Source organism: Mercenaria mercenaria, chromosome 3 (genome assembly GCF_021730395.1).
Source record: "Mercenaria mercenaria strain notata chromosome 3, MADL_Memer_1, whole genome shotgun sequence".
NCBI classification, from domain to species: Eukaryota; Metazoa; Mollusca; class Bivalvia; order Venerida; family Veneridae; genus Mercenaria; species Mercenaria mercenaria.
Genome location: NC_069363.1, coordinates 93943237 through 93957774, shown reverse-complemented (window position 1 = coordinate 93957774; position 14538 = coordinate 93943237).

Here is a 14538-nt window from a genome sequence, read left to right as displayed (position 1 = left end):
TCGGTGCGACGTTAAATCTAACAAAATCATTTTAGACTCGAGAGTGGACTATGCTAATTTTTGAAAATCGTTAATGCTACAATAACTGCAATGATTTTTTAAATTAAGATTGAAACAAAAGACACAAACGCGAGGTTCCAATATAGAAAAACAATTGTACACTAAATGCAAATGTTGTGCCATGATATTTATTACTATATATATAAATAGACAGAAATTGTACCTAGCGATAACAGTGTATTTTTACAGTCGCGGCGTTTAAATGTAACAAGATATATATATAAAATGCATTTAACGGTCCAGCGAATTGTCAGTTTTAAGCTACCAAGTTGACGTATTTCGAAAGGACTTTGTTTCATATATATCGTTTTCCAATTCATTAACCATTTGAATTATCCAAGCCGATATGTAAACTAACTGGAATTATAGAGTTGGACAAGAATAATGAAGCTGGTTTCCAGGAAAGAGAAAGGGTTGCATGAAATAAAAACGGAACATACTGCACTCAAGTCATTTACAACTCCCTGTAGGTATGAGTGAATTGTTCTCCTCAAGCCGTTAACAACACTGGTCTGCTCTATTTAAGTCATTGACGATTTCCCGTCTTTTCCTTAAGTCATTCATAACGCCTCGTAGAAATCTGAAGACTCCTCCTAAAGTTGTTGACAACTCCATGAAAGAATCAGTGGCCTGTGTCAAGTATTTAACAACTTCATGTATGAATCCTTGGTCTACTCTTGCCTAGTAATAGACAATTCCCCGCAAATGTCAGAGTTAGGAGATGAATGACTCCCACCATACAAATTTCTGTAAGATCGTCAGAATATCTACTTTTACTGAATTTTGTTTTTCAGGCTAATAACACAACATTTTATATCGAAACAAATGGATAATCACTTGTTTATGAATTGAAAGCAATGAAAACACTGAATGATTGGTAGAGGCGAGTGCTTAAGTAAAGGAATCTAAGGATCAAAGGAAAAATTATAGCTGAATAAAGATTTTATTGAAATTCGCAAAAGTAAAAACAAATAACTGTAACCAAATTTTAAATTTCAAAATAAGAAACATGGATTTTTTCAATAAAAAGTACACCATCCAGGCCAGTTAAGTGCTTTTGCATATCAAATGTTATACTCATGTACATATTCAAAGATACAACCATTTAAACAATTTGGAACACCAACGATACCATAGTTACCGAGTTTAAAGAAAGACTTATAAATAGTTCATATGGAAAAGTGCACTGAGTGCGTTGTCTTGTTATCATTTGTATGACAACAATCCATTTCATCTTGTCTTAGTTTATAGACATACATCTGAACAGAGGATATATCCGATAAATGCCCTCTAGGTTAAAATTTGCATAATTGTATTTGTGCCACTGACGCTGCTTATTTCTTTTAGATTATTTGTACAGCTAAGCGAATGAAAAAGGGAATGATCGATAAAATCCCTTCTGAAGTTGAACCAGCCAATTAAGACTATATACTCCGACTTCGTGTAATGTTACAGTTATTGTGGCAAAGTAGTCAATGTAGAGACATACTACATTCTTTGAAATTGATGATACTTTGTCCTTCGTGCCTAGCAAAGTAGCAACACATATTTTGACCTTCAAAGGAAAGTGTCGATTGTGTATTAAAGTCTAATCAACACAACTTCGATATCAAGAAAGCATGAACATTAGGTCCGTAGTTTACTTTCAGGTACAGAATATGGCTTACATGCAGTTATTACAAACTTGAAAATAGAGTAAAATATTCTCAATATCTACCTACCATATTGAACACGTTTCAATATTTTCCTGCATTGTAATACAATAGAAATTAATTCATTTCAACATTTAATGAAATAAAAGAAAATCTTGAGTATTAAATGTGGTAACTATGGCTCCCTGATTGATATTTATCGTTGTTTTTTACCTAATGTAAACAGAGTTAATACATTAAGAAACGTGCCAGTGGTACTGAAGCTATTTAAATATTCGGTGTAAGCACATACCATTCCAAATGTTGATTTGATATATCCGAGGGATGTTCCATAATTAATGCCACTTATGTAATATGTCAGAAGATATTCATACAAAGTGTATTAATCATATCTCAAATGAATAGTTTAAAGATATGTTATCATAATCCGATAACGCAATGAATTTCCTTTATGACCATGTAAGAAGACGGTACACTGTAGTAGATTTGCGTAGTTATGTGTTCTTGTCGGGTATTTTCTTGAACAGACTTTAATACAAAATTTGTTATATAAAAGTTTTATTACATATTAAGATGGAATTTATCTAATCTGAATAAAATCTATTATAATAACATGTTATAAGTTTTATGCGCCAGGTGTAGGCTGCATTTTTCAGTGCTCTCAAATATTGATAGTTTTCTGACATTTATACTTTGTTCAGAATTCTGAAAATTGGATATATTGGATATCATCTAGTCGTGGTTGGAGTGTTGTAAATTTAAGGTGAATCATAATTGTGATTTTGAAGTTATTTTGATTTTTAAAAAAAAAATCATTATTGCAATTAAATTGCCAAACATTCATATATCAGCATAGCCTGCAGCAATAATGTGTTTCAGTGAGCGAATGTCACCGAGGATTATTTATAAAAGATCAGAGTTGCACAATATTGGACAATTACCAAGTGCACAAAAGAGACCTAATCCCATGATTATCAAAAGATTGAAAGAGTTTCGATTAATTCAATATAGAGGGACTCGAGGTGGGAAAAACCAGATTAGACGAGCATGGGACACTAACAATGGGGTAAATAATAACAACTTGATACGGATAAAACCTGAACTGTACATTAGTTCAGGGGCAGAAAAACATCAAAATTTGCTCCGTCAATACACGATCAGTGAAAAATAAAACACTCTCCATATGTGACTTCATCCTTACAAATGAATTCGACATTTGTGCCATAACTGAAACATGGCTCGGTAGCTCTGTTGACAAAGCGTGCATCGGCGAACTCGTGCCCGACTGTTACAAAATGAAACATGTCCCTCGTAGTGGTAGGCGCGGCGGGGGCGTAGCAATTATTCACAAGAGAGCCATACAAGTGAACATTGTCACATCAAGCAAAGACAACGAATTTTCCCAATTTGAGTATATGGATTGCAATGTAGTTACAGGCGGACACTCCATAGGCCTAGGGCTTGCCATTATATACCGGCCACCCCCTTCCAAAGAAAACGGTTTAAACACAAATATTTTCCTGGAGCAAGAATGGCCCAATTTCTTAACTAAATATGCTACAATTGACAAGACCACCATCATTGTAGGGGACCTTAACTTCCATCTTGATTTACCGGAAAATAGTGACACAAAAAAGTTTACAAGCAGTCTAGATGCATGTGGCATGCGTCAACATGTACAAGAACCAACACATGTAGCTGGGCATACGTTGGATGTAGTGATAACCAAAAATAATGATGTCACGGTTTCAAATATCGAGGTCATAGATCCTGGACTCTCTGATTCAAATGGAAAGATGTCACGTGATCATTTTTGCTGTGATATTTGACGCTAAAGCTTCCAAACCACCCCCAGTACGAAAAACTGTGTCGTACAGGAAATTACGTTCGATCGACATTGACTCATTTCGAGAAGACATACGAAGAATAGATTTCTTTAACACACAATGCACTCCATCTGATACTGATATCGATGAATTTGTGAGGAATATTCAAAACAGTTAATTTCTATAGTAGACAAACACGCCCCTTTGACTACCAAGACTATTGTGTTAAGACCTTCATGTCCTTGGTATACCGAGCAACTCCACAAAGCAAAACATCAGAAACGAAAATTAGAACGGAAATGGCGTGAAAGTAAGCTCACAATCGATCACCAAATTTACCGAACACAGTGTGCTGAAGTGAATAAGATGCTAAAACAAGCTCGTGTTGAATACTATACAGGCAAAATTGACTCATGTGGCAGTGATCATAAGAGTTTATCAAAGATTACCAAAAATCTTCTTGGCGATACAAATCAGGTGATTTTACCATCACAATCATCTCCACAGCATCTCGCACAAGTTTTCAGTGACTTCTTTATTGGAAAGATCGAAACAATCAGAAACGATATAGCATCGCAAAACACAATCTGTATCTGATTTAGATGACATAGAAACTGAATACACAGGTGTCAATTATGTAGAGTTTACTCAACGTCAGAAGACGAAGTGAAATCAATTATCAAAAAGTCAGCGAACAAATCATGCGAACTAGATCCTATCCCAACATGGTTATTAAAAGAATGTCTTGACGAACTAACACCAGTGATAACAACAATTATGAATGCATCTCTAGATGCTGCGTATGTGCCCAAAGCGTTCAAACATTCACGAATATGACCTCTTCTAAAAAAGCCAAGCCTAGATTCTAATGTCCTAAAAAACTATAGACCTGTGTCAAACTTGCCGTTTCTGTCTAAAATCTTAGAAAAAGTGGTAGATGTTCGAATTGAAAATCATCTGAGGAACAACGTACTTCATGAAGTTAATCAATCTGCTTATAAAAAATTCCACTCAACCGAAACCGCCCTATTAAAAGTTCAAAATGACATTCTTCAATCGTTGGATAAGAACAATGTGACTATTCTTGTGATGCTTGATCTCTCTGCAGCATTTGACACTATTGACCACGGGACGTTGATTCATCGCCTTGAACGTCACTTTGGTGTTACAGGCAAGCCACTCGCATGGATGATGTCATACCTTAGTGACCGCTACCAGACCGTATGCATAGATGGCGAGCTATCACAACCAGTGCTAATGAAGTACAGTGTACCCCAAGGGTCTGTCCTGGGCCAAAGAACTACACAATGTACACAAAACCAGTCGGAGCTATCTGCAGAAAGCACGGACTGAACAATCATTTCTATGCGGGCGATTCGCAGTTATATCAATCCTTCAAACCAATAAATAAAATGTCTATTGAAGAGACCATTCATCGCGTTGAAAGTTGTTTAAAGGATATAGTAAGTTGGATGAATACTAACATGTTGAAACTCAATGCTGAAAAAACAGAATTTATCATATTTTCATCTGAACACAAGACACAATCTGTTTCAAACATATCTGTGAAAGTGGACGGCTCTGAAATCAAACAATCAGGCAGTGTCAGGAACCTCGGTGCTTTCCTGGATTCAAACATGAGGATGGAGCAACATGTGAATAGTGTGTGTAGGAATTCCTATGCACAGTTGCGGCAAATTAGTCACATCAGACAATATATAACCGCAAACGCAACCAAATCTCTAATCAACTCTCTTGTTACATCACGTTTGGATTATTGCAACTCTCTTCTATATGGAATTCCAAAACGGTCAATGAACAAACTGCAATATGTCCAAAACACAGCAGCTAGAATCGTAACCAGAACATCCAGATACGACCATATAACGCCTGTTCTGCGTGAACTCCATTGGCTTCCTGTGCAATGTAGGGTAGAATACAAAATTATAACACATACATATAAGGCACTCAAAGATCAATCACCAGCTTATGTAGCGAACATGCTACAAATATATACACCATCCAGAAATCTGAGATCGCAGAATAATGCATTAAAACTAGTGGTGCCCAAATGTCGAACAATACGATTTGGTGACAGGAGCTTTCAGACAGCTGCTGCGAGGTTATGGAATGCCCTCCCATCTGGCATAAGAGAGTGCAAGACCGTGCAAAGTTTCAAAAAAGCGCTAAAGACGCATTATTTCATACAATTCTTTGGCAACTAACATCTCACTGATTACCTGATTTATAATGTAGGTACTTTGCCGGCCAATTAATTACTTTAATTAAGAACTCCAGTGTGACAGAATAATATTGGCGGTGTTTTTTTTCTGTGGGATGTATCGTGGATGTTCTCCGGACCGTTTAGGTAGGGATTGGCCCAGTCATCCGGGACGGTTTGCATGCTGTGATGCATTTCGCAGACATCATACCGTTTAATTCTGTCTGTTCAAAATGTAAGATATCTTCTGTTCTATTCTGCTCTGACCTGTGTCTTTGATAGGTCAGTTAATGTTTTATGATATTGTATTTTGTTTCATGTTTTGATCTGCCTACCTTCCAATTTAAAATGCTTGGTATCTTATTACCGTAATGTAAATTTAATTTCTTCTATAATAGTTCAATTCCCATTTTTTTATTGAACATTATATAAATGTTTTTATGTAAAGCACTTTTGAACGTATTTTTATATGAAAAGAGTGCTATATAAATGTGGTATATAATAATAATAATAATCATTTGGAAGCCTAGAATGCTACCAAGCAAGATAATACCAGACCAGGTTTAATTGAGCCTGTTCATGACAGGTAATGAAAAATACAACACCCCTCACGCCCACTAGCACCAGCTAAAGCGAATGCTATTACAGATATAATGAACGGACTTCATGATCCCAAAGGACCAGAAAATCTAACAACAGTGAATCGAAGTAAGAGGAGACTTTTGTTCCGTTCCGAGATTTTTGATATTGAATTCAGCATAATTATCCCCAGTTTAATGCAGGTTTTACTTTTTGTTTTGATATTTCTGCAAACCTTTAGAAACGCACATTGACATTTATTTTAGAAGAAGCGTGATAAACATTTGTCAGGATGTTTTAGTAAATGGATCTATTGATCGAGTTGCTTATCACTCTTAATATTTACCAATCAAAGACCTTTATAGTGGTATCAAATTTGGGAAGATATTGTTTACGTATAAGTCGATATTTACGTTACAGTGACACCTGACCGACAAAAATGACGTCAATGATTTAAAAAAAAAATCTTTTAAACTGGTGACCTGTAAGACCTGAATGTGAGTATCTAAAACAAGTACTATCTTTAAAAGCAGACTATTAAGGAAACTAATTTTGTAAAAATCGAATGCCAGTGTAATATAAATAAATTTAGTTGTACTTTATTTGCTTATGCATCAATTTCTTTTAAATATTTTTTTAATAATGTGGTTGCGGCTGCTTTAATAAGCTATTCGTTTTCTCTTTCTTTTTTATTTTGTAAGTAAATAGTGATCACAGCCTTGTGGTTATAATGTGTTCCATAGGACATTGAAACATCCGAGTAATGTTCTTTCAACATCAGGTGCATTAAAACGATTATGTTGTAATAAATAAAACCTGCTGGAAAGTATGAATAGTCCAGTCATACATTGAAGTTGCGAAAAAAATATTAAAAGAATTTATATAAATAAGTAAACACATTTTTTAAGTTATGTTTAGAACTTGACTTAATGAGCCTTGATTTTTTTTAAGTATTAATTTTGTAAGTGCAAAAAGGGATTTTTTTTAAATCAATGTTAGAAGTAGGGAATCCTGTATTAAAGTTTGCCTAATAAGTTCTACAACTAATTTTGATTATCAATTTTTGTTCATTTTAGAGATGTTTAAAGAACACAACACGTTTGCTACATTTCTGAATAAATGAGGCCCGATTTCATAAAAATGAAAGACAGATTTGTTTATTGAACTTGTTTTGTAATCTACCATTGATTTTATAGGCTTGTTTGACCTCTGAAATTAAATGCACTAAAAACGTTTCAAAAGTTTTAAAAGAAATATCAATTTTTGGACATTATCAAAGTGTAAAAAAGGGAATTTTTGTTTTGAAAAAAGAATTCAAAGCTACGGGACTTGTTGTATCAACTTTTCATATGAGTAAACACCTAATACAAATGTGTCGGTTCCACAGATTGGATAGGATGGGATGGGACAAAGTAAATTCTATATATACCAACCTCATATCCCCTCCTCAAAATAACGTTTAGTTTGGAGAGGATATATCAAAAAGATATTTAAACTAGTATTATTATAAATAAATTCTAATGTACATAAATATTCAGCATTAATATATTGTACAAAACAAAATTCTGAGGTTAATAATGTAAACACTAGACACATCGATAAATAAAGTTATTGTAATGTGAATGGCCAATGTCCTTCCGAGCAATTTATGACTTACGAATGTACTCTTGAACCAGTAAAGAATTTCCATTTATCATATGCGATATATCTGTGATATTTACGAAAATACGTGAGTTACATTACATACGAATCACTAATCATACTTTACAACTTTCCAAGCTCTACAATTTTTTATTTTTGATACATTGTATTCGCGTCACACATTGACCACCTCAAATAATAATTGGACACAATTTCATATGATCATTAAATTAAAGATACGTTACAAAAATAACAATCAAAATTCATTTAGCCAAGACAGTTTCGATTAGAAATCACAGAACGAATTCATTTGGATGCTTCTCGATGTAATCTGCAATATTCAACAATTCTGAAGTCAAAATATATAAGGCCGGCAGGTGTGTAGTATGAATTACACTGCCATCCATTCTCCGCATACTAAGTGTAGGATTTCCATACAGACAGTCGGAACTGACGTCATTACTGATAGCGAGATTTTATGGTTCATTTATTGTATCTGTATAAATAAAATAAACTCTCTCTGACAATAACAATTATTGTGTTTTAAGGATTTAAAGGAAAAAATGCATATGAGACTATATTTGAAATAAACATTTATTTATGTTTATTCAAGGTAAAAGGCGAACCAGTAAAACTGTTTTGTATATCACGTATGCCGTCAGTGTTAAGTAAATGTGATTTCCTAGGCAACATAGATTATGGATTGACATGTGAGAAAGTCAAAGGGGCCGGCCCCTACAGGGTGCCAGCCAAAGCCTGAAATGTCTGGTGTACACATTTCTTCCTCTGCATCTAATACTGGAAAGTGGCAACATGACCTGAGCTGTGGCAGTTTGATCTTATCCCCAGGAACATCCTTTGGCTGATATTATCTGTAACTGTTACAGTAGTTTAGTACTGGAGCGCATGTTTAGTTTAGATTTTCACTAGCTCTCTCAATAGTCAATATAAATTCAAGTAGTTTTCATCTAAATCTTCCACTAAAAACGATAGAATGAAAACTGAACTTAAACTAGGCCTAATCCACGACACTGCAGTTTCATCATTGTAATGTATGGTTTTGGATTCCACAGTTAGAAAGAAATCATAAAAGAATTAACTGGTAATGACAAGGTAGATGTTGCAAATGAGACAAATACAGTATCATTTATTTCGACTTTCTATGTTCGTTTATATAAGCCACTTTTAAGGAGTGGCAGTCATGATTTCATTTATAAATTTAGGATAGAATTTTTCAAAGTGTCATATCCGACGAGTGTTGTAACAATACTTGTAAGGATATGGTACAAATTTATTGATTTAAATGTTAATCTATCCAACAGAATCAGATGATCAAAAAGCTTTGAATAGGCAACTCTTTACTTAGGTACATGTGCTCCAGTGTATTCCATGGGGTTACTCTGTAGCCGTAATATATGATAGCGTTTGTCTTAAACTATCAAAATATTTTATATTATCTACATTTGTTATCTATTTTCCATACAGACGTATAGGTATGCCGAATATCTCGACTCCATTGTGTATACGAATCTCAAGAAGTAACTGTCATACAAAACTCTCTTTTCGCCAAAGCGGGATTTGACATGCACATAAAACAATATTACGCAATAGACAAAGTCTAATCTCCTTTGTCTTTATTATCATTTATCACTATAGGGTTTAATATCTGCCTTTTTCTGCTGAGAATTGTAAACAAATCAATAAGTTGTATTCGTCATGAATTGCCGCATATGACTGTTTATTAATCATTCAAATATGATAGATTATAGGAGAGATCTTGTTTGTATACAAATCCGTTGTATTTTCTATTTTTAGAACTGATAAGACAGTGATCGGGTGGGCAAACGCCGAACGTCCATGTTTTTTTTGTAAACAGTGATGTTTTTCCAACGGCCTAAACTTTCTTAAAATACAAATTATATCAATAATTGTTTGATCAATGGAAATGTTATAAAACAAGGAATTTATTAATTACTTTTAATTATTATTTCAAAATAAAATGGATTAATTATGAAAGCGTAACTTACAGAGTTTTTCTAAAAGTTTTAAACTTCGCTTCGAAGCCATTAAAATTATATGTCATTTGAAACGGTTAGTCATTTTAAAAAGATATTTAAATATGAAAATATGAAAATTGTAAGTATTTCAAAACTTCTTGAATTTTGAAAGTCCATAGATGAGCGAAAAAGTTATTAGAATTTAAAAATTCTTATCCCATACACAAACGATGGCAAAACAAATGCGTGACGTCACGGCGATCTCTCCTATTATATTCCTAAATTAAAAAGCTAAACCGATAATTTAAATGTATAAGCTAAAATGAACATAACATGTTCAAGACATAAAGCATCTACCTAGTAGGATACCGTTTTTGAAAGGTCATTGGCAATAAAACGCCACTGGGGAGATTTAACCTGTTAATGGAGCAAAACTCATACTCTTAAATCACCACCACGTTCCGGCATTACAGGACGGTGTAAATAAATATTTTCCCGCCAGGTTAACCTCTTAGACACATAATGGTGAAAAAAGGCAACAAAATGCAGAATAAAAAGGAAGACTTCAAGACCTAAGTGTGATTTCAGCCCTGCCTTTCTTGAAGTGTCCACCAGTTCCGTTAGACACAAATAAGTATAGAGTTCAAAAGCATAAACAAGTTCGGTGTGAAATGGCGAAAATGGCTGAACAACATATAATGCAGTGTCTCAAAATAGCTTTTTCATAACCTCTTTAATCAAATGTTTCATAATCTTGCCAAAAAACAATTTGAAATCTTGCATAACCAGTATCGTACAAAGCTCTATTTAAGACGCGTTGTTATACACATTGTAGTGGAACTATGAAAATTAAAACAAAATCTGAATTCTGAAAGTAAAATTGCGGTTGTTGACAACTGTAGCGACAGGTTGTTGGTAGCAGAAGCAGGTTTAGTAACATACTTATTACGTTTATAAAAGTATTCAACATGACTACACAATGAGTAACCTTAGAGCCTTCTTACTATCTTAATTTACTAAAAGGAGAGTTAGGTTGAAGAATGGTCAAAACGTAGACTAATCCCCAATGATAACGTGATTCCAAGGCAAACTCGAAGACGCGTCCATTTCATGTGATAACTGATAAAATAACAATTCATATTTACAGTACATTAACTGCCCAGTAAATACAAAGCAAAATAGCACAGCCGGGTAAAATGCAGCTAACAACAGAAATTCAACAAATTGTTTTGTATGAGTTGGAATCCTAATAAAAAAAAAATTTCAGATTGATTTTGATTTGTTTTCTTATTCATTTTTCATTTCATTTCCATAAACCTTTCTCATCTGCCATATCGGCTGTAGATATTTATCTGTTGTGTCAGAGAGAAGACGAAGTAATCTAACTTTTTTATGCAAAATGAAAAGAACATTAATTTTCCTCGCTGGGTTTCGAACGCACATGGCAAACGATTTGTTAAACATAAATAGTATACTTTACCTCTGAGCTTATTTGTAATCGATACAATACAGTGAAATATTTAGATTTTGATAATTTACAAAAATGTTGAATTCTCTATGACACATTTAAATCTATTAAAAGTCATTTTGTAAAAATACATCACGTTATCATTGGGGCATAATACATGCTAAACCTACGTACTTATTGAGGGTTGTTGTTTTTTTCACAAGGACTTTGTTTCGGAGTACAATATACAAATTTTCTTACTAGATGTTGCTGCCTTTTAAAATTGCTTGCATTAGAATAAAAGAAATTCATTGCAGAAACTATTGTATGATATCTGTCATATATTTAAGTGACTTTGCATAATCACTTAAATTTTCTTTAATTAATTGGTTCATTAAAGAAATATGTAATGGAGCTATTGCATGAAAATGTAAATGAATCATAATTTACTGTATAAACTGAACTGACTAAAAATTATGTATTTCTAATAGACACACTACAAAATGAATTCTCAAAAAATGTTCTTCATAAATCATAACGGCGAAGGAAATTCCACGATTTTAGGTAAATTATTTCCCTTTATTTGGTTATTTTCCGTTTCTTATCAAAGAGGATAATTTTTTAAGGTACGTTCATGAGTTCGATGCCCTTCACCCAGGACATTGTACAAAATCAATGCATACTCGTGGTACAAAAGTGTAAGATAATCAAAAAAGTTGGAAGTGCCATCAAGTTTATATTTCTGAAACATTATCCAAATTGTAACAATCCAATGAAGCATCCCCGGCTATACAAGCAACCTGATTGCATTTTTCTATAGCATTTCCCTTGGTAAATTAAGCATTACATAATTGTCTTTATTCTATATCTATTTTATTTAACATATCGTGTACGTTTATTTGCAACACGTGACCATATGATATGTATAGGTTAATAAATGGGAGAGCGGTGCCTTTGAGTGATAATGGCCCTGGCAAGGTGATAATAGCCCGAGGGCTATTATCTTCTTCCAGGGCCATTATCACTCAAAGGCACCGCTCTCCCATGTATTTACCTGTTTATTACATGTTTACCTATAATATAGTAAGAAATGTATTTTTGTGTCATTTCTATGGGTACTTGCATCTTCTGGAACAATAAATTTCAGCTTTTCAGTTTCTATAAATAAGAGTCTATTTACTGTATAAAATCAAATACCTGGATAGTTGTACTTTCTTGCTTATTCCATAATTTAGGGATAAAAATACGATATTTCACGAATAATACACGATGTTACGCTCAAGATGATAAAATAAAACGGAAATATTCGCTGTTTTACCTCCACGAAACGCGATGACGTCATTTCTGTTTACAGACGTTAATTTCCCGCGCTAACGCCAGGGCCATTATCGATAATGGCCCCGGGGCTTATTATGATAATGTGATAATGCATGACGCAATGCGATAATGGGATATTTTTCAGCACAAATTTGTTACTATTTATAGGTACTCATGTAATAAATTATTTTATTAGACGCGCGTGTGCACAAAAAAGCCCTGTTTTTTCCGTATTTGGACGGTTCAACAGTCCCATGTTAAACATATGATAAAACCCGAAACGCGTGGAAATGTTTCGAATGTAAATCGGGAGAAGTAGGCGCTTTATGTACAAAGTTTGATTATGCGTCTGTATAATATATATTTGCACTTATGCCGAGCTGGAGGTAGGAATACAATATTCAGTGAATCATCTTAATTTAAACTCAATTAAAATAGATATAGAATAAAAAGGTTATTTAACATTGTTCTGTACAATACGAGATATATTTGGACTCGTACCCAGCATGGAAAACCATATTAGACTCGCCTAGCGGCTCGTCCAATATGGTTTTCACATCCGGGTACTCGTCCAAATATATCTTCGTATTGTACAGAACAATGTTAAATAACCTAATATTACACCGTAATAAAAAGTAAACATACAGTTACGAAGTAAGTATGGTCCAAATAACTTTTTACACAGGTGTTTGACACAAACACTGCGAAATACATGCACTGCATTGTTATCTTCATGACAATTTAATTGTTGTTTTCATTACAATTTTATAATAGTTATACCTTGATTATAATATCTTATAGATGCATGTACTCTGATTCGAAACTTTTTATGTGGTGCGCGAAAAATGACGAAAAAATAGATCGCACTGTGATTGAGTTTCCATTCGAAATATGGCAGATAAGCTCTAACATAACATTTCTATAATTATAATTCCCCAAACCCGCTGTATAACTGGAGTAAACTTTAATAAAGTAGTAAAGATGGAGTTTTCAAACTGAAGTATTTAGCTTGTATGATCTCCACAGTCAGTCTACTGGCTAATAAACAGGTATTAGTGGAAGTAAGATATCATTAGCTACTTTGTTATATTTCTTAATTAATGAAAAAAAAGGAAAACTGCGTCATTAGCTCAACACTTCACAATTCAACAAACGACATACAACTTCCCGGAGGCTTTATAAGAAATCGTGCAAAAGGAGTTCGAACTGATGATATGTTCTACTCTGGTATATTCTGTGGGCAGTGTCATGTTCGAAAACGTGACAAAGAACATGAAATACTGAATATTGTTAAGCTTGGTTCTTTTGTTGCATTCTTTATTATTTAGGCAAAAGTCTCGTCCTAAGAAAATACTGAGCTACTAATTTTCAACAACTGATCTAACGCATACTTTAAATGTTAGCAACATGCATTTAACCTTGACCCAGGTTATAACGAAACTGTGTCTAGCATCTGTTTCCAATTGATTTCGTTTTACTCTTTCAAATTCCAACATGACAACACATCTTTCTATACAACTTAGCAGACATTGTACAATCTTTAGACTTAGAAATAGAAATGTCAGTTTTTTTTCCAAAGAATGTCTTTCAAGATGTCTGTACGCTGCCATTATAGCCTATTATATAACGAGACATCTGAACTACTGATAGATCACTGACGTCTTGGTCAAAGCGAAGCAGAATAATTAATTACTGTAACGAATATAAAACAATAAAATAAAGATAACTAAATATGCACATCTGTATGTTTGTATTATGTTTATCTGTATGATGCTTAATCATACACTGATGTTGGTTT